The following is a 26,303-nucleotide window of genomic DNA, read 5'->3' on the forward strand; positions in this document are numbered from 1 at the left end:
GAGCCTGGGGGTGGGGGTCGCACGTGGGAGACCAACTTCTATAAGGTCCCTGGCCATAGGAGATAAGAGGTCAATCATCAAATTACAGAGAACTCCAGGCGGATTGGAAGGCCCTCCAACAGCTGGGGGACTCAGTAAGCAATCAACACATAAAAATCCTGTTGGACAACACCATGGCAGTTGCTCACATTCGGCGCCAAGGGGGAATAAGGTCACCATCCCTACAGAGCATCTAGCAAAAGATCTTCCGCTGGGCCGAGGGCCAAGTCCTCTCAATCTCAGCAACACATCTAAAAGGATCGCTGAATCAAAGGGCAAATTTCCTCAGCAGAAGACGTATAGACCCAGGAGAGTGGTCTCTATCTCAGGAGGCGTTCAGAATCCTAACGGACAGGTGGGGACCCCCACAACTAGATCTATTTGCAACCAAAGAGAACACCAAGGTGAAGAACTTCTTCTCACTCAGACCAGGGGACCAGCCAACAGCGGTAGACGCCCTGAGTCAGAATTGGGGAAGAAGGCTGGTGTATGCCTTTCCTCCAATACCGTTGATTCCAAGAGTGTTGCAGTACTTAAGATCACAGAGATGCACGCTGATTCTAGTGGCCCCCTTCTGGCCGAGGAGGAGCTGGTTCAGTCTTCTAAGAACATTAAGCATCCAGGACCCAGTCCTCTTCCCTGCCCAGGCAGATCTACTGACGCTACCTGAATCTAGACAATCTCCACCCAACAGCATGGATCTTGAAGAATCCACACTGAGAGAAAGAGGGTTCTCCGAGAAAGTGATCGGGACCCTAATGTCAAGTAGGAAGAAAACAACCAACCTTATTTATCAAAAAGTGTGGGGGAAATTTATCTCATGGAGGCAGGGGAGAGAATCCAGGGGCTCCCTTCCGGACATCCCCTTAATCCTGGAGTTCTTGCAGGAGGGCCTGGATATGGGTCTCTCCCCAAGCACCTTAAGAATTCAAGCCGCAGCCCTTAGTGCTCTTTTTGACACCAAGTTATCAGAGAGCAGGTGGATTAGCAGATTCCTGACAACAGCAGATAGGTTACGACCTAGGCCCACAAATATATTTCCGGACTCGAATCTAAATTGGGTCCTGAAAGCTATGTAAGCAGAACCCTTTGAACCGATCAAAGCACTTTTCAATAAGAATGCTCACGATCAAAACCGTTTTTCTGATGGCTATTACCTCAGCAAGACGGGTTAGTGAACTACAGGCCCTATCTATCCGCCACCCGTTCCTTAACCCCTTCCCTCCCCATGACGTAAGGGTACGTCATGGGAGCGGGGTACTTCCTGCAAAATGACGTACCCTTATGTCATAGGGATAGCATGAGATCACATATGATCTTGCGCTATCCCGCAGCGGGAGCCGGCTGTCAGTCATAGCCGGCCTCCCGCTTCAACAGAGATGTGCCCCCCCCCCCCCCACGCTGTTAACCCCTTCCCTGCCACGATCTATGTAGATCGTGGCATGAGAAGGGTTCACAGAGGGAGCGCCCTCCCTCTGTGAAGTTGCCGGGCTCTCATGATCTAATCGCAGAGAGACAAGCCTGTTGCCATGTCCTGCGTCCTGTGTTGCCAGTGCCTGAGATCGCTGTATAAGCGATAAGGCAAGGCATGGCAGGGCAGTAGCCCTGCATTGCCTTATCACAGTGATCATCAGGGCAGTGTTGTAAGTCCCTCAGAGGGACACAAATTGTGTTAAAAGAAAGATTTAAAAAATGAATTAAAAAAAAAAGTTAAAAAAAAACCTTTTTTTATGCTTTTTCTTATATTTGCATAAAAAAAAGGTTAAAAAAATTAAAACCCCACATATTTGGTATTGTCGCGTCCGTAACGATGCGTACAATACGTTGTACATGCTTTTGACTGTGCACGGAAAAAGCTTTAAAAAACGCTAAAAAACTGAGGCAAAATGCTAATTTTTAGCCTTTTGCCTCCCTAAAAACGCAATAAAAGTGATTAAAAAAAAGCCGCATGTTCCCCAAAATGGTACCAATAAAAACTACAGCTCGTCTCACAAAAAATAAACCCTCATAGAGCTCCGTACATAAAAAAAAAAAATAAAAAACTTACAGGACTTTGAATGCAGCGATTTAGAAAAAAAAAAAAGGGGGGTTTTATTGCAGAAAAGTGGAAAAACCTAAAAAAAAAAAATGTAAGAATTTTGGTATCGTTGTAACTGTACAGACCCGCAGAAAAAATGGATTATGTCATTTATGCTGCATGATTAACGCTATAAAAAAAAAAAAAATATCTATGGCAGAATTGATGCATTTTCTCTCCCTGCTATCATTAAAAAAAATTAGTTTTACAATATAGTCAACGTACTCAAAAGTGGCACTGATAAAAACTACAGTTCGCCACGCAAAAAAAAAGCCCTTATACGACCGCGTCGACAGAAAAATAAAAAAAGTTATGACTTTTGATAAATGGAGAAGAAAATCCGCCAAATTGTTGCGTCCTTAAGCCCAAAATAGGCCATGTCCTTAAGGGGTTAAAATCACTGACACAAAGTTAGTGTTCAAAACAGACCCAGCCTTTATGCCAAAGGTGGTGTCACCCTTCCATAGAGGTCAGAATGTAGTGATCCCCTCATTCTTTGATAAACCTAAAGATGAGGGGGAAAAAGACCTTAATTGTCTGGACTTCAGGAGAGCTGTCCTGAGTTATATTAACATCACAAGTCATTGGAGACGAGACGACAATTTGTTCATCCAGTTGTTTGGCCCAAACAAAGGGAACAAAGCGGCAAAAAGCTCCATAGCCAGGTGGATTCACCAGGCCATTGTAGAATCCTAGGCCCGAGGGAAAGTAGTCCCCTCGGTACTTAAAGCCCACTCCACAAGGGCAGTAGCGTCTTCATGGGCTAAGCATAGTTCAGCATCTGTTGAACAAATATGCAGGGCCGCAGTTTGGAAGAAGCCGCACACTTTTGTTAAGCATTATAGGGTAAAGGTGCAGCTGGACGAGGACATGGCCTTTGGCCGCAAGGTCCTCTCGGCGGCAATCCCACCCTAGATAATTTTTAGTTGGTTCGTCCCAGGTGGTGCTGTCGTGGAGACGAGTGGGGAAATAAGTGATTATACCTACCCGATAATCGGGTTTCCCGGAGTCTCCACGATAGCACCTGTACATCCCCTGTCTTGGAGACTCCTGGAAACCCGATAATCGGGTAGGTATAATCACCTATTTTATCACTATTTAATTTTCTCCTTGATGACACATCTTCATTATTCAAATAATCTGCGCGAGGGCATTGAGCAGCTTTAGATAGAGCTTTCTGTAGGGGTACATCTTTATATCCCTGTTTTTTAAATTTTTCAACAATAAATTCTGTTGCTCTGTTAAATTCTTGTTCTGTAGAGCAAGCTCTTTTAGCCCGTACAATTTCTCTGTATGGTATTGCATTTTTTTACATGCTTAGGATGGGCACTTTCAGTGTGCAAAATCGTGTTCCCCGCTGTAGGCTTATTATAGAGACATGCATCTATACCTGCTGTGTCCAAATTACCCCTCAAAGTGAAATCCAAAAACGATCTCTCCTTCTCATGATGGGTTAGAGTGAATTTTAGGTTGAATTCATTATTGTTAATGTAGTCAGAAAAATCTCTCATCCTTTTATTGTTTTCATCCTCCGAAATACCTGCATCGTCCCAGATAATGACGATGTCCTCAATATAACGTGCATACTACACCACATGGTCATAATATGGGTCGCATCTAGAATAAATAAAAATAGATTCCCACCAGCTCATTGTCAAGATTGCAATGGCTGGTGAGAATTTTGACCCCATTGGGGCTCCTGCAATTTGTAAATAATATTGTTCATTAAAAATAACAAAAAAATTATGTTCAAATAAAAACTGAATACATCTAAGGATAAATTCCTTTAACGCAGGAGAATAATTGCTGTATGTATTTAAATGAAAACCAATTGCCTGTATGGCCATGTGGTGTGGTATGCAAGAATAGAGGTTGACTACATCACAATTAACCCTTTCCAATCCAATTTGTATCCTGGTTTTCCTAAGGGGCTTACTCTTTTTCTGCCGTTATACAACGGCGCTATATGCTGGCTAAAGCCAGTACTGCATGAGGGGACACATTGGATAGGCTCCGACAGCAGAGAGCCTGGCAATATACAATAAGAGAACCCTGACGGACGTCTTCAAACATCGGAGCTGTACAGCCTTAAATCATAATGTCTCTAGACGTCAGACAGTGGATTAGAGAGGGTTAATCCATCGATATCCTCGTTTCCATGTTATATTCTGAACAAATTGTAGCACATTTTTACTGTCTTTAAGGTAACCTGGAATGGTATTAACCAAGGCTTACAGGGATCGATCCACCCACAAGCTGAGAGGCTCACAGGGTGAATCGATCCCTGCAACTATGGGTCGGAGGGGAGGGGGAAAACCCCCCTTTATAGATTTTAGGTAGTCCGTGAAATATGCGTACAGCAGGATTTTTGTGGCAGAGATATTCTGCCTCTCTCTCTAAGTATTCCCTCCTCTACTCCCTCCTTCAGTAATTTGGATAAACTACATAAACACTCTCTAATAGGATTAAATTTCAACTTGCGATATGTATTAGAATCATTCAAAATGTTTTTCACTAAATTTGAGTAAAGGTCCGTGTAACACTACAATGTTACCACCTTTATCAGAATTTTTTATTGTCAAGTTCTTGTTGTCTGATATTTTTTCAATTCTTTTTTTTTCACTAGTGGAGAGATTAGGATTTGGTTTTTTTTTTTTTTTTTTTTTTAAATTTATTATTCTCATGTAATTTCATTAATTCCCATTCTAAAACATATTGGAAATCATCCATTACTTTGCATTCCTAGGATAAAATGTTGGATTCTTAATTTGAAATACTATGCTATTTATTAAATCGCTCTCCATAGGCGTAGATCTATTTTAACGTTCTAGACATTGTAAGTCTATTAAAGGAGATGTCCCGCGCCGAAACGGGTTTTTTTTTTTTTAAACCCCCCCCCCGTTCGGCGCGAGACAACCCCGATGCAGGGGTTAAAAAACCCACCCGCACAGCGCTTACCTGAATCCCGGCGGTCCGGCGTCTTCATACTCACCTGCTGAAGATGGCCGCCGGGATCCTCTGCCTTCGTGGACCGCAGCTCTTCTGTGCGGTCCACTGCCGATTCCAGCCTCCTGATTGGCTGGAATCGGCACGTGACGGGGCGGAGCTACACGGAGCCGCTCTCTGGCACGAGCGGCTCCATAGAAGACTACAGAAGACCCGGACTGCGCAAGCGCGGCTAATTTGGCCATCGGAGGCCGAAAATTAGTCGGCACCATGGAGACGAGGACGCTAGCAACGGAGCAGGTAAGTATAAAACTTTTTATAACTTCTGTATGGCTCATAATTAATGCACAATGTATATTACAAAGTGCATTATTATGGCCATACAGAAGTGTATAACCCCACTTGCTGCCTCGGGACATCTCCTTTAAAGCCACAATATCCTTGAAATCTTTCTCCATAAATTGATTCATTTCAGGGTATTGTTCTTTATTTCTTCCTTGGATATCTTGATCCTGATTTTCATTGGAAAACTGATTTTTTTTTTTACTGTTAATGTTCATACAAATTTATTTATGTCCATCAAAGTATTGAACAGATTGAAGTTGGTGTCCAGTGTAAAATTTAAACCCTTGCTCAAAATGTCGCTGTTTGTCAGAAATAACATAAGGTGTTAATACAATAATGTCATTCTCCCCTATTTCCTGAATTTTGTTCTGTATCTCCTTGTTTGTACGTTGTCGTTTTCCCAGTTTTTTGAATTGCGTCGTCTTCTTTCATATCTATTCATTGATATATCTGGGCTTGATGACAAACCATTAGATGACTCTCCTTCCGTGGTAATGTCATCATTCTTTGATGTAGAAAAAGTCACCCTGTGTTTCTTATTCACCTTTCTCTCAGGGTTTCGTCTATTATGAAGAATGGATTTATTATAAAAATGTTGGTGTCGATTGCTCTTGTTTCTCCTAGCTTTTTCCAAAATCCTGCTAAAAATACTCCACAGTGGATCTACCAGAAGGGTTTTTTCAAATGTGGCATGCCCCGCTGTGCTGTATGTAATAAAACACAGAAAACATTGTGTTTTTTTGATAGTCGCAATTGCAAAATATATGAAATCAACAGTTACATGAACTGCAATTCTAGCAATGTTATTTACCGTGTATACTCGAGTATTAGCCGACCCGAGTATACGCTTAGACAATAAGTTTCACCACAAAAAGCTGGGAAAACTTATTGACTCGAGTATAAGCCAAGCCATGCTCGACTATATACTGGGTTAAAAAGAACCTCCATACTCTCCTCCCAGCCGGCGTCTGTGTCTGTGCGATAAGCTGCTTGAATTCTCCCCGCTGGCATCCCCCACCGTCCCCTCTGCTTAGCTCTGTCAGTGCTGTGTAAGTAAGCGGTGTGATTGGATTGAGCACCAGCTAATCACAGCTGGCGCTTGATCCAATCACAGCGCTTACTTACACAGCACTGACGGCAGGGGATTTGAAAGTCGAGCAGGGAGATGACAGCGGGGAGAATTCTAAAGCAGCTTGATTGGCTGTGATTGATCGAGCAAAGGCTATGATTGGCTGACGCTCGATCCAATCACAGCTCTTACTTACACAGCGCTGATGGCGGGGGATAACAGCTGAGCAAAGAGGATGACAGCGGAGAGAATTCAAACAGCCTGCCGCACGACCGCAGACACAGACGCCGGCTGGGGGGTGAGTATGGAGGGCTTTTTTTTTTTTAAACCTTCCCTGACTTGAGTATAAGCCGAGGTGGGCTTTTTCATTTCAAAAAATGTGCTGAAAAACTAGGCTTATACTCGAGTATATACAGTATGTTATATCATGTAACAAATGTAACCTTAAATATGTAGGCTGCACATCACGTAAAATCAAAGTCAGAATTAGTGAACACCTTAAACAGATCAAAAGTGGAGGAGTGAATTGTTCAGGTGCAGCGCGACATTTTATCCAGGTACATGAAGAAAATACAGATTCTTTTTCATTCTATGGTATAGAAAAAGTAAAAAATCACAGAAAGCTCGATTATAGACCAAAATCAGATTTTAAAAAGAGAGGCTTTCTGGATTTTAACTTTATGTACCCGCCACCCTGAGGGCTTATATATCAAATTTGATTTATTATATATTTATTAGAGAAAGGTGAGATGTGTTTGTATGTACCTTGTATGCATATATATGTACATATTATATTGTACGTATAGATAAATCGATGCATTTTATTCATATAATATGTAGTAACATAATGAGGAATGATCTAAGATTAATATCATCTGATTCTTACCGTATATACCGGCGTATAAGGCGACGGGGCGTATAAGACGACCCCCCAACTGTCACCTTATACGCCGGTATTCAGTGGAGAAAAAAAAATAAATTTATTACTCACCTCCCACGGCGTTCTGTCGCGCTCCGGCAGGATGTCGCTCGCTCCGGCAGGCTGTCGCTCGCTCCTCGTCCCCGGCGCAGCATAGCTTTCTGAATGTGGGGCTTGAAATCCCCGCTTCCAGAAAGCTAATACACACGCCGGCAGCCATGACATCATTGAATGGCTGTGATTGGCTAAAGCACACGTGGCTTCAGCCAATCACACTATTCAATGACATCATTGAATGGGTGTGATTGCTAACACGTGCGCCTTCAGCCAATCACAGCCATTCAATGATGTCATTGAATAGTGTGATTGGCTGAAGCCACGTGTGCTTTAGCCAATCACAGCCATTCAATGCTGTCATGGCTGCCGGCGTGTGTATTAGCTTTCTGGAAGCGGGGATTTCAAGCCCCGCATTCAGAAAGCTATGCTGCGGCGGGGACGAGGAGCGAGCGACAGCCTGCCGGAGCGAGCGACATCCTGCCGGAGCGCGACAGAACGCCGTGGGAGGTGAGTAATAAAATTTTTTTTTTTTACACTTTTTTTTTTTGTTTTACCGGCGCATAAGACGACCCCCGACTGCAGAGCAGATTTTTCGGGGTTCAAAAGTCGTCTTATACGCCGGTATATACGGTATATGTTTGTACAACTTTCTAATATATCCTAACCATTTTGTACTATAGAGATATCTATAAGAGTTCAGTCCATGAAGAGTTAAGTTTTAGCTGAAGTGTGTGATTCTGATTGCACTTCCTATTTAAGGAAGGAATGGATGTATTTTATTTAGGTGACCAAGGCTCGGCGTTACGAGTTAAAACGCGTCCTCCAGCTTTTTCTTTTTAAGTGGGATATGTAATGGCAGAGTTTATTTAATAAAAAGAAGCATATCCTTTTTAGAGAACTACTGGCTCCGTTTTCCTTTTGGAGATACTTTATGCTACTACTATGTTGCCGCTTGGGCCTGGGCGGTGAAGTCTGTCTCCCACCTGGCTAAAGTTAAAGGATTGTGCAGGAGCAGACATTCATGTGGGAAGCAGCCACCGCAGCAAGTATATGAACTCTTTCTTTATATGACAGATAGGCTCACCGCGGAGAATCGGGGCATGCCGCAATTTGCTGTCCACGAGCGGAGAATTGCTATGAGCAGGGGGGCTGCGCTTTCCATACCAACACTATGGAAAGCATTCACTGGTTCCCTGCAGCCGAATTATCGCCGCCTAGAATGCAGTGCACAATCGCTCGTGGACAGGAGCGCTTACATCATGGAGAGTTCGGGGTTTGTATGGAGGAGATCGAGGATCACCGCCGCAGATTGGAGGGGTTAACCTTTTAAAGGCCGCCAATTCTGACCACGACATTTAAATGCCCGATTGATATTTGGAGGTCCTTAACAGCTCCCGCAATGAGATCGCGGTGTGCCGTGCAGTTGCCATGGCGTCTGAAAGCCCCCATGCCTGCCGCTGCAGATTGCCTTATTAGCCATGCCTGTGGGGTGGCTTGAGAGATTGCCTATTAGATCGCAGTATAATGTATTACATCTTATTGCAGGAGCAATGAAAACATTGCAAGTTCTTGTCCTCTATAGGGCTATCAAATAGAGATGAGTGAACGTATTCGTCCGAGCTTGATACTCGTTGGAGTATTAGCGTGTTCGAGATGCTCGTTATTCGAAACGAGCACCACGCGATGTTCGAGTTACTTTCACTTTCATCTCTGAGACGTTAGCGTGCTTTTCTGGCCAATAGAAAGACAGGGAAGGCATTACAACTTCCCCCTGCGACGTTCAAGCCCTATACCACCCCCCTGCAGTGAGTGGCTGGCGAGATCAGGTGTCACCCGAGTATATAAATCGGCCCCTCCCGCGGCTCGCCACAGATGCATTCTGACATAGTTCAGGGAAAGTGCTGTCTTGCTGGAGTTGCTATAGGGAGAGTGTTAGGAGTATTTTAGGCTTCAAGAACTCCAACGGTCCTTCTTAGGGCCACATCTAACCGTGTGCAGTAGTGTGGAGGCTGCTTTTTGCAGTGTTGCACATTTTTTTTTTTTTTGTATATCAGCCGTGCAGAGCATTGCGTCCTGCAGTAATTTTACACTGTCCAGGGCCAGTAGTGGTGAGGCAGGGACAGAAGACATATTTAGTGTATATAGGCCTTTCCAAAAACATTTGGGAAAAAAAATCTATTTGGGCTGCCTGTGACCGTCCTCAGTGTACTGGGTCTCTGCTGGGGGTAGTTGTCCTAATTCATACGCAGCCAGCTAAGTGTTACAGCAGGCTTGCGCAAAATTCTTTCCTGGCTCTGCTGTGCGTTCCGTAAGCGAAGTCAGCCTCCAACCACAGGCCAATAAGCGGCACATTTAATTACAGCGTTCTGTTTCTGCACTACTGGTAATACACCATGCTGAGGGGTAGGGGTAGGCCTAGAGGATGCAGCCGAGGACGCGGAGGCCCAAGTCAGGGTGTGGGCACAGGCCGAGCTCCTGATCCAGGTGTATCGCAGCCGACTGCTGCGGGATTAGGAGAGAGGCACGTTTCTGGCGTCCCCACATTCATCTCACAATTAATGGGTCCACGCGGTAGACCTTTATTAGAAAATGAGCAGTGTGAGCAGGTCCTGTCGTGGAAGGCAGAAAGTGCATCCAGCAATCTATCGACCACCCTGACTTCTGCGCCGTCCACTGCTGCAACTCTGAATCCTCTGGCTGCTGCTCCTCCTTCCTCCCAGCCTCCTCACTCCATTACAATGACACATTCTGAGGAGCAGGCAGACTCCCAGGAACTGTTCTCGGGCCCCTGCCCAGAATGAGCAGCAATGGTTCCGAATCCTCTCCCACTGGAGGAGTTTGTCGTGACCGATGCCCAACCTTTGGAAAGTTCCTGGGGTCCGGGGGATGAGGCTGGGGACTTCCGGCAACTGTCTCAAGAGCTTTCAGTGGGTGAGGAGGACGATGACGAAGAGACACAGTTGTCTATCAGTGAGGTAGTAGTAAGGGCAGTAAGTCCGAGGGAGGAGCGCACAGAGGATTCGGAGGAAGAGCAGCAGGACGATGAGGTGACTGACCCCACCTGGTTTGCTACGCCTACTGAGGACAGGTCTTCAGAGGGGGAGGCAAGGGCAGCAGCAGGGCAGGTTGGAAGAGGCAGTGCGGTGGCCAGGGGTAGAGGCAGGGCCAGACCGAATAATCCACCAACTGTTTCCCAAAGCGCCCCCTCGCGCCATGCCACCCTGCAGAGGCCGAGGTGCTCAAAGGTCTGGCAGTTTTTCACTGAGTGCAGACGACCGACGAACAGTGGTGTGCAACCTGTGTCGCGCCAAGATCAGCCGGGGAGCCACCACCACCAGCCTCACCACCACCAGCATGCGCAGACATATGATGGCCAAGCACCCCACAAGGTGGGACGAAGGCCGTTCACCGCCTCCGGTTTGCACCGCTGCCTCTCCCCCTGTGCCCCAACCTGCCACTGAGATCCAACCCCCCCTCTCAGGACACAGGCACTACCGTCTCCTGGCCTGCACCCACACCCTCACCTCCGCTGTCCTCGGCCCCATCCACCAATGTCTGTCAGCGCACCGTCCAGCCGTCGCTGGCGCAAGTGTTGGAGCGCAAGTACGCCGCCACGCACCCGCACGCTCAAGCGTTAAACGTGCACATAGCCAAATTTATCAGCCTGGAGATGCTGCCGTATAGGGTTGTGGAAACGGAGGCTTTCAAAGGTATGATGGCGGCGGCCCCGCGCTACTCAGTTCCCATTCGCCACTACTTTTCCCGATGTGCCGTCCCAGCCCTGCACGACCACATCTCCCGCAACATTGTACGCGCCCTCACCAACGCGGTTACTGCCAAGGTCCACTTAACAACGGACACGTGGACAAGCACAGGCGGGCAGGGCCACTATATCTCCCTAACGGCACATTGGGTGAATTTAGTGGAGGCTGGGTCAGAGTCAGAGCCTGGGACCGCTCACGTCCTACCCACCCCCAGAATTGCGGGCCCCAGCTCGGTGGTGGTATCTGCGGCGGTGTATGCTTCCTCCACTAAACCACACTCCTCCTCCTCCGCAACCTCTGTCTCGCAATCAAGATGTGTCAGCAGCAGCACGTCGGCAGCAGTTGGTGTCGCGCGGCGTGGCAGCACAGCAGTGGGCAAGCGTCAGCAGGCCGTGCTGAAACTACTCAGCTTAGGAGAGAAGAGGCACACGGCCCACGAACTGCTGCAGGGTCTGACAGAGCAGACCGACCGCTGGCTTGCGCCGCTGAGCCTCCAACCGGGCATGGTCGTATGTGACAACGGCCGTAACCTGGTGGTGGCTCTGCAGTTCGGCAGCCTCACGCACGTGCCATGCCTGGCCCACATCTTTAATTTGGTGGTTCAGCGCTTTCTGAAAAGCTACCCACGCTTGTCAGACCTGCTCGGAAAGGTGCGCCGGCTCTGTGCACATTTCCGCAAGTCCCACACGGACGCTGCCACCCTGCAACATCGGTTTAATCTGCCAGTGCACCGACTGCTGTGCGACGTGCCCACACGGTGGAACTCTACGCTCCACATGTTGGCCAGGCTCTTTGAGCAGCGTAGAGCTATAGTGGAATACCAACTCCAATATGGGCGGCGCAGTGGGAGTCAGCCTCCTCAATTCTTTACAGAAGAGTGGGCCTGGTTGGCCACCGCTCCCCAGTCAAGGCTGAGTCGGCGGGAGCACTGTAAAAGGATGGTGAGGGAGTACGTAGCCGATCGCACGACCGTCCTCCGTGACGCCTCTGCCCCCTACAACTACTGGGTGTCGAAGCTGGACACGTGGCCTGAACTAGCGCTGTATGCCCTGGAGGTGCTTGCTTGTCCTGTGGCTAGCGTCTTGTCGGAAAGGGTGTTTAGTGCGGCTGGGGGAATCATCACAGATAAGCGTACCCGCCTGTCAACCGACAGTGCCGACAGGCTAACACTCATCAAGATGAACAAAGCCTGGATTTCCCCAGACTTCTCTTCTCCACCAGCGGACAGCAGCGATACCTAAGCAATACGTAGGCTGCACCCGCGGATGGAAGCATCGTTCTCTATCACCATCAAAAACGGGGACATTTTTGCTTCATCAATCTGTGTATAATATTCCTACTCCTCCTCCTGAAACCTGACGTAATCACGCCGAACGGGCAATTTTTCTTAGGCCCACAAGGCTCAGTCATATAATTTTTGTAAACAATTTTTATACGTTTCAATGCTCATTAAAGCGTTGAAACTTGCACCCGAACCAATTTTTATTTTAACTGGGCTGCCTCCAGGCCTAGTTACAAATTAAGCCACATTAACCAAAGCGATTAATGGGTTTCACCTGCCCTCTTGGTTGGGCATGGGCAATTTTTCTGAGGTACATTAGTACTGTTGGTACACCAATTTTTTGGGGCCCTCGCCTACAGTGTAATCCAATTAATTTTTTGCCCACCTGCATTAAAGCTGACGTTACATCAGCTGTGCTGGGCACTGCAATGGGATATATTTATGTACCGCCAGTGGGTTCCAGGGAGCCACCCATGCTGTGGGTCCACAGGGAGTTGTAACTGCATGTGTCCACTTCTAAAGAATCCCAGTCTGACTGGGGCATGCAGTGTGGGCCGAAGCCCACCTGCATTAAACATGACATTACCTCAGCTGTGATGGGCAATGCAATGGGATATATTTATGTGCCGCCGGTGGCTTCCTGGTACCCACCCATGCTGTCGGTCCACAGGGACTTCACAATAGGGAGTTGTACCTGCCTGTGTCTATGAATTAAAAACCCCGGTCAGGTTGGGGCATGCAGTGTGGGCCGAAGCCCACCTGCATTTAATCTGACGTTAGCTCTGCTGTCCAGGGCACTGCAATGGGATACATTTATGTACAGCCGGTGGGTTCCAGGGAGCCACCCATGCTGTGGGTGCACACGGAATTCCCATTGCGGAGTTGTACCTGCCTGCGACTATTTATAAAAAAAACGCGGTCTGACTGGGGCATGCAGACACCTTGACAGAATGAATAGTGTGTGGCACATAGGTTCCCCATTGCTATGCCCACGTGTGCAGCTCCTGATGGCGGTGGCACAGGATTATATTTCTCACTGCTTCTGTACAGCATTGTGGGCTATCGTCCTGCCCCTTTTAAAGAGGGTCGCTGCCTAGCCGTGCCAACCCTCTGCAGTGTGTGCCTGCGGTTCCTCCTCATGGCAGACGCACTTATAAATAGACATGAGGGTGGCGTGGCATGAGGGCAGCTGAAGGCTGCGCAGGGACACTTTGGTGTGTGCTGTGGACACTGGGTCGTGCGGGGGGGGGGGGGGGGGGGGGGGGCGGGGGTTGGGCAGCATGTAACCCAGGAGAAGTGGCAGCGGAGTGTCATGCAGGCAGTGATTGTGCTTTGTTGGAGGTAGTGTGGTGCTTAGCTAAGGTATGCATTGCTAATGAGGGCTTTTCAGGAGTAGAAATTGTTGGGAGGGGGGGCCCACTCTTGCCGCTATTGTGGCTTAATAGTGGGACCTGAGAACTTGAGATGCAGCCCAACATGTAGCCCCTCGCCTGCCCTATCCGTTGCTGTGTCGTTCCCATCACTTTCTTGAATTGCCCAGATTTTCACAAATGGAAACCTTAGCGAGCATCGGCGATATACAAAAATGCTCGGGTCGCCCATTGACTTCAATGGGGTTCGTTATTCGAAACGAATAAAGATGAGCGAACGTACTCGGATAAGCACTACTCGTCCGAGTAATGTGCTTTATCCGAGTACCTCTCCGCTCGTGCTGAAAGATTCGGGGCGCTCCGCTGCTGATAGGTGAGTTGCGGCGGCGAGCGGGGCAGAGCGGGCGGGAGAGAAGGAGAGAAAGATCTCCCCGCTCTCCCCTGCAGCTCCCCGCTCCGCAGCGCGTCCCGAATCTTTCAGCACGAGCGGGGAGGTACTCGGATAAAGCACATTACTCGGACGAGTAGTGCTTATCCGAGTACGTTCGCTGATCTCTAGAAACGAACCCTTGAGCATCGCGAAATTTTCGTCCCGAGTAACGAGCACCTGAGCATTTTGGTGCTCGCTCATCTCTACTATCAAAATAAGTAAAAAAAAAAACCGTTTCAAAAAGCTTTATTAAGCTTTGCCGCTCTTCTCCGCGGTGAGCCTTCAATTAGATAGGCTCATCGCGAAGATCTTACAGTGCTCCCCCCTCCTTTCCCATGGCGGAATATCACTAACGATATTCCGTCTCAGCTGTGGACAGGCGGCCTTACACATGTGTGATATGGCTGCTATTTTCCCGTGGCAATATATCGTAGCAAGTTTGAAAGAGACCTTAAGCCAATTTTTCCCAACTCGGGTCCTCAAGGCACCCCAACAGGTCATGTTTTCAGGATATCCTATATAAGAACCCCTGTGGCAATGTCTGAGGCACTGACAATAATTACATCACCTGTGCAATACTGAGGAAATCCTGAAAACATGACCTGTTGGGAGTTCCTGAGGACTGGAGGTGGGGAACACTGCCTTAAAGGGGTTGTCCCGCGAAAGCAAGTGGGGGTATACGCTTCTGTATGGCCATATTAATGCACTTTGTAATATACATCGTGCATTAAATATGAGCCAAACAGAAGTTATTCACTTACCTGCTCCATTGCTAGCGTCCTCGTTTCCATGGTGCCGTCTAGAGATGAGCGAACGTGTTCGGCTCCGCCCCTTTTCGCCCGGACACCGAACTTCGCGAGGAATTCCGTGTTCGGGCGAAAAAAGTTCGGGGGTCGCCGTGGCAGCGCGGGGGGTTGCGGCGGGGAGTGGGGGGGAGAGGGAGAGAGAGAGGGCTCCCCCCTGTTCCCCGCTGCTGCCGCCCGCGCCGCCGCACCTCTCCCCGCCCCCCGGCGCCCCCCGAATACTTACGCGCGAACACGGAAGTCCTCGGAAAAGCCGGTGTTCGGGTGCGTAAGTGTTCGTTAAGAACACGTTCGCTCATCTCTAGTGCCGTCTAATTTCAGCGTCTTCTCCCTTCTGAATGGGGCCGCTCGTGCCGGAGAGCTGCTCCTCGTAGCTCCGCCCCGTCACGTGTGCCGATTCCAGCCAATCAGGAGGCTGGAATCGGCAATGGAACGCACAGAGCCCACGGTGCACCATGGGAGAAGACCTGCGGTCCACGGTGGGTGAAGATCCCGGCGGCCATCTTCGCAAGGTAAGTAAGAAGTCACCGGAGCGCGGGGATTCGGGTAAGTACTATCCGTTTTTTTTTTTAAACCCCTGCATCGGGTTTGTCTCGCGCCGAACGGGGGGGCAATTAAAAAAAAAACCCGTTTCGGCGCGGGACAACCCCTTTAAGTTCTGTATTGCAGCCACTTCAGTAGCTAAATTTTGGTAGATCAGTTAGAATACCAAATTCTTAATAAAACCCCCATGGATCAGTTGTTCGAATCCTTACCTACTTTGGCTAAAGCTACTGGTTTCATTGCGGATGCATCTGCTGATGCTCTTAAAGGGGTTGTCCCGAGGCAGCAAGTGGGTCTGTACACTTCTGCATGGCCATAATAATGCACTTTGTAATGTACATTGTGCATTAATTATGAGCCATGCAGAAGTTATAAAAAGTTTTATACTTACCTGTTCCGTTGCTGGCGTCCTCGTCTCCATGGTGCCGACTAATTTTCGCCCTCCGATGGCCAAATTAGCCGCGCTTGCGCAGTCCGGGTCTTCTGCAGTCTTCTATGGGGCTCCGTGTAGCTCCGTGTAGCTCCGCCCCGTCACGTGCCGATTCCAGCCAATCAGGAGGCTGGAATCGGCAGTGGACCGCACAGAAGAGCTGCGGTCCACGGAGGAAGAGGCCATCTTCAGCGGTGAGTAGAGAAGTCACCGGAGCGCGGGGATTCAGGTAAGCGCTCCGGTGAGCTTTCTTTACCTCCCTGCATCGGGGTTGTCTCGCGCCGAACGGGGGGGGGGGGGTTGAAAAAAAAAAAAACCCGTTTCGGCGCGGGACAACCCCTTTAAGTTCACTGCAAAAGCAGCTGCTCAGTCCAATTTGGCTCACAGAGTGAAGTGCTTAAGTGCTGGAATGTAGATTTAGCCTCTAAAAATAAATTGTGCGATCTTCCTTGTTGGGGGGGGGGGGGGGGGGGAGGGATTTTTATTCAGCCCTGCCTTGGACAACATACTTGATAAAGCCTTGGATAGGAAGAAGTGCTTTTTTATTCCTTCTTTTCCTAACCAGCAGAGACCCTTTTTATGTTTAATCTCTTTTTATTAAATTCTTTCAAAAGTTTTTTTCAACATTAAAAAATAGTGACATGGGGAAAAAAATAAAAGGGAAAGGGAAACGGGCCTCGCAGGGCCTTCAATTCACATTGTACAATTAGGCACATCTTCATATGAACACTAAAAAAAAACAACAAAAAAAGACAATCAATTTGTCTAGCCCAATAATGATCTCCCAGACAACCTCCTGCAAAACTGACTGAAAATAGAAGTGGGGTCTGCATCATAATAAATGTTACAATTTTTGAGATGGTAAACAAACAAACAAAAAAAGGAAGAGAAAAAGAAGAAAAACTAAAAGGAGGAAAAAGGTTATAGGAAAAAATAAATAAAATTCTATGCAAGTTAAACAAATATGACAGAAGAACAAGGCACTTCAAAAATAACACACAAAACACATACACGTAGACCAAAAAAAAAGAGCGGGGGAAGGGAAAGGGGGGCACCTTGAGCGCCTTCCAGTCGGTCCCTTACTCTGACGAACCTGTGTCCCCTTTAAGGCTCGTGATTAGGTCTAACAAAACAGACTGGTAAACTCTGTTGAGGACTCAAACATAATCCAGGGCTGCCAGCTCTCTCTGTATTTTACCTTTTGTTTTTTGGGCTCTCGAGAGTGCTCCGCAGATAACTCCTCCATATGGTTAAGGTATGACATTTCTTGCTGCCACTCCCTCATTGAAGGGACTTGTGTGGTTCGCCAGTGGCGAGGGATGACTGCTCTGGCTGCTGCAATACAGAAACGAAGCAGATCTCCCTTTTGAGCAGTAATGGAGCCCGGTAGGATAGAGAGCAGAGCTATCTGCAGAGTACCGTTAACTAATTTCCTGCTCATCGAGTTATAGGTGGCAAACGCCCTGTCCCAGAAGGGGCGCAATTTATTGCAACCCCACCAGACATGCAGCAGAGTGCCTCTATCGGTCCCACAGCGCCAACACATATCCGACACAGAGGGGAATATTGCGTGGAGTCACGTCGGGTATCTGTAACATCTAGCCAACACCTTGTACCCTTTCTCCTGAGCAGCGCATGCCATTGTCAACTTGTGTGTGAAAATAAATGATTTTTGCCAATCGCTCTGCGTGATTTCTTCCCCCAACTCCTGCTCCCAGGCCCACTTGAAACTTGGGCTCGTGCGACTAAGCTCCTGCATCAGAAGACCGTATATTTGTGACAATGCGTGCTCTGGAGGGGACCGCAACTCAAACCACTCCTCAAAGGGTGTCAATTCCAAGCTCGGGGTGTTGTTTCCCTCCCAAGGCGCAAGGAGGGAGAGACCCTTTTTATAAAGGGAAGAAGGATGAGAATAAAGACTACAGAAAAAATAAAAACTGGAAGTCAAATGATAATAAAAACAAAGTGTTCATGTTCAATAGACAGTCTAGTGCCAGCAATAAAAGCCAGCAATGACTACTGCCTCATGTTGAAGGTTGTCTTTCCCCTCTTTTTTTCAGGCCGGGGAAAAATGTAATCGAATTCTTGAATCAAAGAAAGAGTGAAAGAAGAATACCAACTCGACTTCCTCTCAATTCCTAAGGAAAGAGTGTGGCACCCAGATTTAAGGTCAGACTGAAAAACAATCAGCACTGTTGGAAGAGGCTGTGTTTCTTATAGAAAAGTATGTACTCCTTCCAGTACCAGATTCAGTGATGCAGTAAAGGTTCACTCAGAAATGTTGGAGTGTGATCAAGTCCAAGGAAATCTTTTACCGACAGTTAATCATTGTTTTGGGCCTACTTACTTCCTGCAGTGCAGTGGGCCCAATTTTATTCCAGTTTGAGATTAACCTTGAGATTACTTACTGTTAATTAATCAGCTTTCTATGACACCATGACAGCACTATATTTTTCTCACCCATTTTTTTTTAATTGAAATTTTTAAGTGCAGTTAAAAAAAAAAGTTTTATTTATATATAATATATATATTTATATATAATATATATATATATATATATATATATATATATATATATATATATATATATATCTTTTCTTTTATAAATAAATAAAAAATAATATATGAAACTAGAAGGTTGGGGAATGTCCTCCCATGGTCTGCAGAATTTGCAAAGAACTGAAGAAGGGATTGCTCCAACTTTTAAAAAAGCAATCTTGGAGGTTCCTATTTCCTGGATGGCAGGCAGTCTCTCACAAATGCTGTCATGGGCTCATGGAAAACTAATTATTGGTAAGTAATTTCAATGTTTTCCATGTACAGAGCCGTGTGAGAAGTTGCATTTTGGGGATCATACCGTTTGAACTTTTTCAGATTTTTTTTTTTCTTTCATTAAACAGTGTTTCTTTGCAGACTAAATGACGGATGCATTTTAATCTGTGTGGGTGATACAGTTACATTAAAGCATAATGTTATATATTTTAGTATGTTTTGCTACCTTTGCTGAAAAAAAAACTTTTTTTATTTTTAAATTTAGTGTTGAATCGTTCTGGGAGCCATAACCGCCTTAATGTTTTAGTTTACAAAGCAATGTGGGCATGTTTTTGTGGGGTGACCTTTTCTTTTCATTGGTACCAATCTGATGTACACTTTTTATATTGTGTGTTTTGAGAGCCGAGGTGTACATAAAGCCACAACTCTAACATTTTTTTTCATGAACCATTTTATATAGGATATAACTGACATGTTAACATTATTCTGTGGGTCAGCACGCTTACTGCAATAGCCAATTTCTATGGATTTGGTATGCTTGAGAAAGGCGTGTATCTCGCCGAAACGCGTTGCATAGATTCTGCAAGTATTGTTTTATTATTATATGAGGCTGAGACCTCTCTCTCTTTTATTTGTATAAATAAAAAGTCTTATTTGTCTCTACCTACATTGGCTACTGAGACATGTATTATTGATCTTTTATACAAAGTAGCGCAGGTCTGCAGTCTTTTTTCTTGAAACTTTCTTTTGATCTTATCCGATCCTTTTGATGAGGAACGGAGTTTTGCTGTGACCTGCAGCTCTCCAGTAAGTTGGATTTTACTATTTTATTCGTTTGTGGGATATCTTGGACAAAGTAATCGCTACGAGCACACCAGGATGTTGGGTGCAGGCATAATCACCTTAGGGTGATATGCCTGGCACCAGGTGAGTTACCACACGACTAGATTGTGGTCTACATATAAAGTGTTTGGCGCTCTCCGTGACTTTTATATTTCTTTATATATTTTAGTATGTTTTGCTACCTTTGCTGAAAAAAAAACTTTTTTTATTTTTAAATTTAGTGTTGAATCGTTCTGGGAGCCATAACCACCTTAATGTTTTAGTTTACAAAGCAATGTGGGCATGCTTTTGTGGGGTGACCTTTTCTTTTCATTGGTACCAATCTGATGTACACTTTTTATATTGTGTGTTTTGAGAGCCGAGGTGTACATAAAGCCACAACTCTAACATTTTTTTTCATGAACCATTTTATATAGGATATAACTGACATGTTAACATTATTCTGTGGGTCAGCACGCTTACTGCAATAGCCAATTTCTATGGATTTGGTATGACCCTCCGTTATAGCTACTCTGCTTTCCTCAGTGCTTAGGACCTAGCACTTCTTCCTGCACCTTCGACTAAAACAGAGGTGGTTATCCCAGGTGGCTTCAATCCTCCTTGAGCTGCCAGGCAGCTCATTTCCAAACACTCCAATGGCAGAGTTTAGCAGCTTTGCTTAGAGCGGTACCCTCAATGGGGTTACAGCCAAAATATGTTCGTGTGAGTGAGCCCTTAGATAGTTATGAACAGTCTATTAGAGCCCTTAGATTAAGAACTAGATGAACTTCTTGAGGAAGTTGAATTATACCATGCAAGCCTATCCAAAAACAGAAAATATTTTTATAGAATGATGTTGAGGAATTACTATAGGAAATCAGAAGCACTATGGATGTTGAGGAGGGAATAAATAACCATACAAGATGAAATGTTTGCTGGATTGAGATTCTGAAAGTTTTTTCTCAGCCATGAATATATCAGCTAACTGGCTTAGGAAAAATGTTAAGCCCCTGAAAAAACATCTATTCCATTTGAAATAAGTAAAAGATTTCTATTTGACGGAAAAAAAAAACAAATCTGTATTGAAATACCCAAGATAGATATCAAGGTTGCTAATGTGGCTAAGAAAACTGCACTACTGTTTTAATATTCCTCACAACTTAACGATCTGATGGATAGAAAGGGGGAGAGTCTATTTAGAAAATCCTGGGAAGCTTTAGCTTCTTTCCTTAAGCAATTAGTGACCACCCCATAGACTTTTTACGTCTTGCTTTAGTGGGCTTTAATCCCCAGGGCTGTAAAAACGTGCTCTCCCCTGGGGATTAAGAGGACATGGGCTAAGAACATGAAAGCTCCATGCTGTCAGCTGCCATAGGTAGCCGACAACCTGCAGCTGTCATGGGGGTGTTATCCAACGGACGCGATCCTCCTTCACGGACCTCCCTCAGCTTCTGCGCATGCGCCTATCGGCAAAATGTCAGACACATGCGCAGGAGCCAGGGAGAGCCCAGGAAATTTAAGATCTCCTTACTCCCGGCTACTAAAGGTAGCTGAGAGCCTGGAGCTGTGACCGGTGGCCTTGTTGAGTGGTCCTCGGTCATTGGATAAAAAGTTAGCGATCTACTATTAGGTTGGCCTTATAAGAGCGGATAGGAATTGGGGATTCTGCAAGTTTTTGATCCGTGGTAATATGCCGATCAATCAAATGCATTGGATTACACAATTCCTCTCTCATTAGCAGGTCGGAATTCTATTACCCACTGGCAGAAAATAGAACACAGCTTTTTTCATTTTACTGCGATTATCTGCAACATAGAGCCCATTGTGCTCTATGGTCACGGATATACCTGCAGCCCTTGTGGAAATTACGTTGTGTACGGGCTGTGGGTACCCGCGTCATCGATAAGCAACGGAAAATATAAACTAAAAAAGTGTTACCCGCGTCATCGATAAGCAACGGAAAATATAAACTAAAAAAGTGTTCAGTGCATGACCACCTGTGTGAGTGAGCAGTTATGCGCAGTACATTACGCTCTTGTATGCAGGGACACGCCCGGGCTCATAGCTAGGATCCGCTGTGGGCTACCGTAAGCGGATTCCACATATGGCTGTGTGAGGCCAGCGTTATTTAGATCACTACCTGCAATACTTAATTTACAAAAAGCCCCTGGAACGCTCGCCTTTCTTCAGTTCTGGGAGCAGCTTGTTGAATGCCTTCTGTGTGGGACCGCCGCATCTCAGCTAGCTTACGAAGCCTTACAGAGTGCCACTTTTTACACCCCATCCCTGCCACTGAGGTCAAGAAATATCCCCCAAAAAATGAAACTGAAGGGGGGGGGTACCCCATGTGCCCATCCCAATCAGGCCTCCTTAATTACCCTGGTCTTCAGACATACCACACGGTTTACATGATCATTTTTATCTATGATTTAGAGAATGCCAAAAGTGGAGGGGGGGGGGGGGGAGATTATCTTTAGGGAGTCAAATTTTTTTCTGCACAAGTGTACAATGGGGCCTGGAATTTATTCAGTTGTGCCCTGAAAGCCAGTGGGTGTTCCTTCCATTATAGGCCTAGCCATGTGTCCTCTAAGTAGATTGGGGCTACAATGGGCATGTTTCTGAACACTGGACAAACCAGGCTATCCATTTTGGAGTACAAGTTTTCATTCATATGTGTGTTGTATAAAAAAATAACTGTTTTTAAAATGAAACAATTGCCAAAAAAAGAAAATCCTAATTTTTTTGACCGACCTCAAATGGCTCGACGCAGTGGACCTTTTACAACTACGTAGTTGCATACGACCACTCGCTTCCTCCAGGTTCTTGTGCACACCATTCCAGACCTCCCGCAACTCACTAGTAACAACATCAACACCTGGACAAGCTATATGTACTGGAATGGAAGGTCTATCTGCTTCCGTATTTGCCTTTCTTGGCAGGGCGCAATGCGATGACCAGCCTTTCCTCAGTAGAAACAGATTTGGTTTGAAACCCGGAACCGCCTCCGTTTCTTCTGGACTCAACCGGTCCACTTCCATACCATCAGCTCCGGGAGTTGACAATGGGGTACAGGCTGTAGAAGTTGCCAGAGACTTAGCACCACGTTCTTGATGGTACTCTAGCTTTGCTTCCCTTCTAGACCTGAGTCTACGATCAACTCTGACTGCCAATTCCATACCCTGATTCAAAGTAGAGGGTGACTGATGGGACAGCAATAGATCTTTTCCTGCGTCAGACAGGCCTACCAAAAACAAATCTTTGAGCGCACAGTCGTTCCATGCAGATTCACCTGAATACTGCCTGAAACTAGAGCAATATTCTTCTGCCGTCTGGTGCCCCTGGTGTAGGGCCAACAACTTACTGACTGCATAACCTGCACGATTGGGTTTATCGAAAATATTCCCGAGCTCAATGAAAAGAGTCTACCGACTGCAAACAAGCGGAATCAGCTGGTAAAGGATAGGCCCATGAATGAGGCCCTTCTCTGAGCAGAGACATAACAATCTCCACCCGGTGGGGCTCAGACCCAGAGGAACGAGGCCACAAGCGAAAAAACAACTTACAATCCTCCCGGAAGAATTTTTTACAGTCCCCCAAAAACACCTCGGGTAATGGGCATTTAGGTTCAGGTACTGGATCAGCAGGCACAACCAACCGCTGCTCATGATGGCTGAGACTCCCTGACAGGTCCTGAATCATCCCGGTCAGGTCACGCTAGACCGATAGAATAAACCAACAGGAAAACCACAGAACACAGGCCGAGTTGGATCGAGACAAGGTAACTTTCACTTTCGCTGCCAGACTATATTCAAGAGTCTGGGCCCCTTGGGCGGAGACCAATCAAGCTGGCTGACTGGAGCTCCCAACCAGCCACTATAACTCACAGAAGTAGAGCGCGCGCGCCTCTCCTAGCAGGCACGCGCCACACGCCGTGCCAGCACACCAGACCACGGCGCCGCCACTCGCAGACCCGAACGTGGGCGCAACACCATCCCAGAACGCCGCGGCGAACCGCTCCACTGCCACCTGTGGTCCCTGACCGGCCTGATGGTAACACTACATCAAAGTAGAAAAAAGGGGACTTATCCTATTTATAGTATGATATCAAAACCTAGGGCTTTAAAACTTCAGGTCTCAGGTCCAAGTGTTTTAATTTTTTTTTTTTTTTTTTTTTAAACCTTTTTTATTGAAAACATAAACGGAAAACAGCAAATGAATATCTTAATATATTTAGGATTATGTAAAGCTTCATTTTTGAGATTACATAGAATGGAAGGGTAGGGATTCACAGATCCCGAGGGGAGAATCGTCTGGGGAGGGAAAGGGAGACAGTGGAGCAATTATATTAGATAAAAGGGTCTATGGTTTTTAAACCTAATAAGAGAAGAGAGAAAGAATTGAAGGTAGGTAAAATTTAAGCACGTTTGGTATAATCCATTCAGGACTACAGGTGTACGCCAGCCGGGCACAGGGTCGGATTCCGCTGCAGGCTCCCGACTTGTTAACCCCTTAGTGACCAAGCCTGTTTGCGCCTTAAAGGGGTTGTCTCGCGAAAGCAAGTGGGGTTAAGTACTTCTGTATGGCCATATTAATGCACTTTGTAATATACATCGTGCATTAAATATGAGCCATACAGAAGTTATTCACTTACCTGCTCCGTTGCTAGCTTCCCCGTCGCCATGGCTCCGTCTAATTTTGGTGTCTTCTTGCTTTTTTAGACGCGCTTGCGCAGATGGGTCTTCTCCGCTCGGCTCGGAAGCAGCGGTGTTTTGGCTCCGCCCCCTTGTACGCGTCATCGCGTAGCTCCGCCCCCGTCACAGGTGCCGATTCCAGCCTCCTGATTGGCTGGAATCGGCACATGTGACGGGGGCGGAGCTACGCGATGACGCGTACAAGGGGGCGGAGCCAAAACACCACTGCTTCCGAGCCGAAGGGAGAAGACCCATCTGCGCAAGCACGTCTAAAAAAGCAAGAAGACACCGAAATTAGACGGAGCCATGGCGACGGGGACGCTAGCAACGGAGCAGGTAAGTGAATAACTTCTGTATGGCTCATATTTAATGCACGATGTATATTACAAAGTGCATTAATATGGCCATACAGAAGTACTTAACCCCACTTGCTTTCGCGAGACAACCCCTTTAATGACCAGGCCAAATTTTGCAAATCTGACACGTGTCACTTTAGCATGGAAAAACACCAGAAAGGTTTTGCATATCCAAGCGATTCTGACAGTGTTTTTTCGCCACATGTTGTACTTCATCTAGGCGGAAAAAAAAGACCGATAGAATTTGTGTTTATTTATTAAAAGCGCCAAAATTGGGAAAATTTTGAAAAAATCGTCTTTTTTTTCACATTTCCAACTGCAATATCTCAAATATGTGCAAACATAATATAGATAATTTTGTTAAGATATATATTTCCATCCGTTTACTTTATTTTTGGCACACATTGGAAAAACTTTCATTTTTTTTTAACCATTTAGGAGACATACAAATTTAACATTACTTTTCAGCATTTTGAGGAACACTTTGTTTTCCTACACCAAACCAAGATTGGAAAGGCTCATAGGAGTCAAAATGATAGCCCCACAAGTGACCCCATTTTAAAAACTACACCCTTTAAGGTATTTACTGAGGGGTGTCATGAGTATTTTAACCCCACAGTTTTTTTTTAGGAGTCAATGCAATTTAGAAGAGAAAAACTAAAATTTCATATTTTTGCAAATATGTTATTTTAAAGACAGGACTTTTTTCTATAGTACACATGAAAATTCGGATTTGCACCCCAGAATGGATACCCCTGTTTGTCCTGTGCGCAGAAACATAGCCATTGTGGCCCTAATCTTACGTCTGGATACACAATGGGGCCCAAAATGAAAGGAGCAACCGGTGGCTTTCAGAACAGAAATTTTGCTTGAAGGAGATTTAGGCCCTTTTGCACACTTGTAGAGCCATTGAGTGACCAAAACGATGGAGAACGCCCACAAGTGACCCCATTTTGAAAAGTAGACCCCTTAACGAATTTATCTAGGGGTACGATGACTTTTTTGACTTCACAGTTTTTGAATGAATCTAAGCCAAGCAGAAGGAAAAAATTATGATTTACATTTTTGTGGCAATTTTGTCAATTTAAAAACAGGTTTTTTTGTACAGTGTACATAGGAATGAAGACGTTCACCCCAAAATGGATACCCCCGTTTGTCCCGTGTTCAGAAACATACCCATTGTGGCCCTAATCTACTTAAAGGAAACATAGCTAGGCCTATAATGGAAGGAGCACCCGTTGGATTTCAGGGTACAACGGAATAAATTCCAGTCCCCATTGCCCACTTATAGAGCCATTGAGCGGCCGAAACGATAGAGAACCCCCACAAATGACCCCATTTTGAAAACTAGACCCCTTAACAAATTCATCTAGGGGTGTACTGCGTATTTTGACCCCACAGTATTTGAATGAATCTAAGCAAAGCAAAAGGAAAAAATTATGGTTTTCATTTTTGTGGCAATTTTGTCAATTTAAAAACAGGTTTTTTTTGTACAGTGTACATAGGAATGAAGACGTTCACCCCAAAATGGATTCCCCCGTTTGTCCCGTGTTCAGAAACATACCCCTTGTGGCCCTAATCTACTTAC

At 46.0% G+C, this 26,303-nt stretch overlaps 1 protein-coding gene across 3 annotated transcripts in view; it reads left to right on the forward strand.

The window, feature by feature from the left end:
• The window catches only part of CUEDC1 (CUE domain containing 1), a 150,316-nt gene that overhangs the window by 21,998 nt on the left and 102,015 nt on the right, over positions 1–26,303 (forward strand). For 2 of the 3 annotated variants that reach the window (XM_066572384.1, XM_066572372.1), the window contains exon 2: positions 18,135–18,243. The gene's annotated coding sequence lies outside the window, so the exon portion shown is untranslated. Of the gene's footprint in view, positions 1–18,134; positions 18,299–26,303 lie in introns of all 3 variants that reach the window. The other variant, XM_066572378.1, reaches the window with a different exon arrangement.

Source organism: Eleutherodactylus coqui, chromosome 1 (assembly GCF_035609145.1).
Source record: "Eleutherodactylus coqui strain aEleCoq1 chromosome 1, aEleCoq1.hap1, whole genome shotgun sequence".
NCBI lineage: Eukaryota > Metazoa > Chordata > Amphibia > Anura > Eleutherodactylidae > Eleutherodactylus > Eleutherodactylus coqui.